We start from the raw sequence: 4,224 nt of genomic DNA, 5'->3' as shown, positions 1-4,224 counted from the left end.
AAACAAAACATATTTATTCCTTCTGAACACGTTCAAAATAACATGATAGACTTCCCGCATAGCGAAAATTACCTTCAATCAATGGGCGACTGATATGAAACAGTACTCTTAGACGAGCTCTTCGAACGAACAAATGGCTAGTGAAACGTTTCGTCTGAATGTGGCATGTAAATAAACACATGTACATAAGAAAAAATCGGCAAAAACACTGAGCGAACCCAATAAAAATTTGCTATAGAATGTTTTTTTTTTGGAAAGACAAAATCATTGGTAGAATTCGTGCAATATACAGTCTACACTTCCAAAAATTTATGGCTAGCCACGAACATGAAACTGCAGTACTATTTCAAGTTCCATCCTCACTTCTGAGGTTTGAAACCAGCAAAAATTCAGTACGAAACGAAACTAGACTCAAACGAAGCGACCTTCTACATGGACGACGCCTTCTCCAAGCAGCCAAACACACATCACAAAATGTGCACATTTACCGCCAACCAGCCGCTGAACCGATGCATCAAACTAGACGATCTGCACAAAATGATGCTACTTCTTTGCATTGCCGGAGAAGAGCTTGTGCGCCGCACCGTTCTTCCAAACGTTTCCTTCAGGGCTCACATCATCAGGATGACGAAATTCAAGCATAGCCAATGAGTTGTCGCCCAACCGAGCTCTAAGAAACTTTGACGTCTTCTTTGATTGTTTGCTGTTGTTACTGCTGCTGCTTCCTCCACCCTTGCCCACATACCTACTGGTGCTAGACGATTTTGAAATGGCAACTGGATCACCTCCAGCAGATAGTGGGGTTCTTTCCTTGGAAGATCGATACCCATCCTTCGAAAGCACTGCAGCCTCTCCTTCCTGAAGCAATTTCTCCTTTTCTTTCAGGCTTTTAGAGCGCATGTTGGCGTAATAGGCCTCAGCAAGTTCGGTCTGCTTCACAGGGTCAGGCAACAAAATAGCCATCTCAGGAACAAGATGCGATATACCAAACTGCTCCACATACGAGAGATACTCTGAAGTACCAATGACACCGTGACGGTATTCACAAGCAATTTCTTTAAACGCAGAGAACCTATCCTCATCCATCCCAAATGCAGCACGCATTCTTTCCACAAGGGCATTGTTCGCTTGCCGAACATCCTCCGCAACAGGCAAAGGTTGGCTGCTTTGAGGTGGCACTTGCTTTTTATTGCCATAAGCTGAACTTGATGATGCCTGGGTAGAGGACGCACCAGAAACAACATTAGGGGTAGAAACAGAGTGCTTCATCTTGATTGGAGCTCTGGAATTCCATGCTGAACCGCTGGAGGCAGGTGGCAGGCCCATTATCTCTTGTCGATTGAGGTACAATCCGAAGGTGAGAAGACCCAGAGAGATGTAGCCCCTGATCAGGCGTAGGCCATGCCTCGGTGGAAGTGGAAAAATCAGGCACTATCTCAAGATTTTCAGCGGTTTGGGACCGACAAGAATTCAGTACCTCCATGGCGCCCTTCCTAGGTTGCTGAAGCATTGATGCAAATGTGTTCTCAGCAAGACTTTGCAGCCCCTGTTGTGTTGAAGCAGAACCCTTGTTACTTAACCCAGGCAATGGAGGGAATAATGATTCATCACCAAGCCTCGCAGAATCCCTTGAGCTCTGGTTAACAGCCGGTGCATGCTTTGCTTGATGCTTCGCCGAACCCCTTAAGCTCTGATTAACAGCCGGTGCATGCTTTGATTGATGCTCTGAGAGGGGAGGAAACGAGGTTTTTTCAGGAACAGCATCCATCCTAGCATCAGGAATATCCTGGTCTCCAAGAAGAGGAAAAGACAATTGTTCGAGCACGCCACCATTCCCTAAGCTTTGACCAGAACTGGCTGAATTGACACTTGATGACTGTAAAGGACCTGCAACACTGTCAACTAGACTTCCAAGGCCATGATGTTCTGCAGTTGCACTGCCATCCCGCTCCCGCTCAGGTGTAGGACATGTCTGGGTGACTGTAAAAGACCTGCCAACCCCTTTGTTACTTGATGACTGTAAAGGACCTGCAACACTATCAACTAGACTTCCAAGGCCATGATGTTCTGCAGTTGCACTGCCATCCCGCTCCCGCTCAGGTGTAGGACATGTCTGGGTGGAAGTGGAAACATGAGGTACTATCTCAGGATTTTCAGCGGTTTGAGGCCGACCAGACTTTAGTACCTTCACGGTGCCCTTCCTAGGTTGTTCAAGCCTTGATGCAAGTGTGTTCTTAGCAAAAGCTTGCAGCCCCTGTTGTGTTGAAGCAGAACCTTTGTTACTTGACCCAGGCAATGGAAGGAACACATCACCAGACTTTAGTACCTTCACGGTGCCCTTCCTAGGTTGTTCAAGCCTTGATGCAAGTGTGTTCTTAGCAAAAGCTTGCAGCCCCTGTTGTGTTGAAGCAGAACCTTTGTTACTTGACCCTGGCAATGGAAGGAACACATCACCAAGCCTCTCAGAACCCCTTGAGCTCTGATTAAGAGCCAGCGTATTACTTGATTGTTGCTCTGAGAGGGGAGCACACGAGGTTTCATCTGAAACAGCATCCATCCTAGCATCAGGAATATCCCGGCCTTGAAGATGAGGAAAAGACAATTGTTCAAGCACGCGGCCATTCCCTAAGCTTCGACGAGAACTGGCCGAACTGACACTTGATGACTGTAAAGGCCCTGCAACACTATCAACTCGACTTCCAAGGCCATGCTCTGCAGTTGCACTGCCATTCCGCTCCCGCTCAGGTGTAGGACATGTGTGGGTGGAAGTGGAAACATGAGGTACCATTTCAGGATTTTGAGCAGTTTGAGGCCGACCAGAATATAGTACCTTCACGGTGCCCTTCCTAGATTGTTGAAGCCTTGATGCAAGAGTGGTCTTAGGAAGACCTTGCAGCCCCTGTTGTGTTGAAGCAGAACACTTGTTACTTGACCCAGGCAATGGAGGGAACAATGATTCATCAGCAAGCATCGCGGAACCCCTATCGTTATCAAGTCGACTTCCAAGGCCATGGTCTGCAGCTGCACTGCCATCCACAGGTAACGAGAAATCCCTGTCAGGTCTGTCATGGTGAGCATTAAGGCCCCTACCTCTGCCGCGCCTTTGATCTTGCTCATTCCTTTGGTACATAAAACTGGTAGGTATCTGAAGCGCGGCGTTCCTCTGGGCACGAGACATCCACCCGCCGTGCTCCATAGCATTGTGTCTGTTGATCTCCGCGTCGCTCTGGAAGACAACAAACTTCTTGGCCAAACACACTTCATCTTCGCAGAGGAAGTGATCTTTCCTAAAATGCATCTCCAGATCGTCGTAGTTGCGGAAATAATCGTAGCTCCCAGGATGCCGCCTTTGACATATGTGGCACGTGTAGTGCTGCCTGGTCATATGCTCGTAAAGCTCATTATCTCCATAGAACGCCCTCTTGCAATACTCGCAAATCGGGTGCCCCGCAAAGCCGCCGCGCTCAACCTCATCAGAGCCATCCACCTCAGTGTCGCCTGTTTGCGTGTGCCGAGCCATCTGTTCCTGCGTGTAGAGCTTCTGTTGACAGATGAACACCTTTCTCCCTCCCAAGCAAAGATTGCACATGCGCAGCCCATGCTTGTCGGCCAAATGCCCCCTTAGCAGGCCAATGGTCTTGAAGGTGCTGTCTCTGCCCTTTGCTTGCGCTTGCGCCGCCTGGCCGGCCTGGTCCTCCTCGATTCTCTCGCATACGCTGCAGGAGAGCCGGCACATGGCCCGTATCATCTTGTAGTGGTCGGCGTCGTCGAAGTAGGCCCTGGAATCCTCGTGGTACCAGTGCTCCCCCGCCTTCCCCTCGCTCGCCGCGGCGGGCAGAGCGGAGAAATCGGAGATGACCCTCGTGTAGTCCCCCATGGCCTTGGTGACGAAGACGGAGGGGCAGTCCGTCTTGCAGATGCAGCAGTGACGGTCCCCGACCACGAAGCGGAGGCGGACGACGCAGGTCGAGCACACCTCCCGGTGGCCGCAGGGCCCGTAGGCCACCCACTCGAGCGCGTCCGCGCACACCGCGCAGCTGTCGTCCATCCCGGCGGGCGGCGGGGGTCGGTCGGCGGCGGAATCGGCGGCGGCGGCGGCGGCGACGAAGGGTTAGGGTTCGGCGGCGGCGGCGGGGTTAGAGAAGGCGAGAAGGTTCGAGACGATGGAGCGGTTTGGCTCTCGGCTTTTCTCCTCTCCGCTGGAGAGAGTTTTTTTCTTTTTTA

General features: G+C 50.8%; 1 pseudogene; it reads right to left on the bottom strand.

The window, feature by feature from the left end:
- Positions 1-209: 209 nt before the first annotated feature.
- LOC119311468 lies at positions 210-4,110 on the bottom strand (annotated as a pseudogene).
- Between the last annotated feature and the right edge of the window lie 114 nt (positions 4,111-4,224).

This window comes from Triticum dicoccoides, chromosome 5B (assembly GCF_002162155.2).
Source record: "Triticum dicoccoides isolate Atlit2015 ecotype Zavitan chromosome 5B, WEW_v2.0, whole genome shotgun sequence".
Classification (NCBI taxonomy): Eukaryota; Viridiplantae; Streptophyta; class Magnoliopsida; order Poales; family Poaceae; genus Triticum; species Triticum dicoccoides.
Note: the sequence above shows the minus strand (reverse complement) of the source record. Positions and strands in the feature narration are given on the sequence as shown.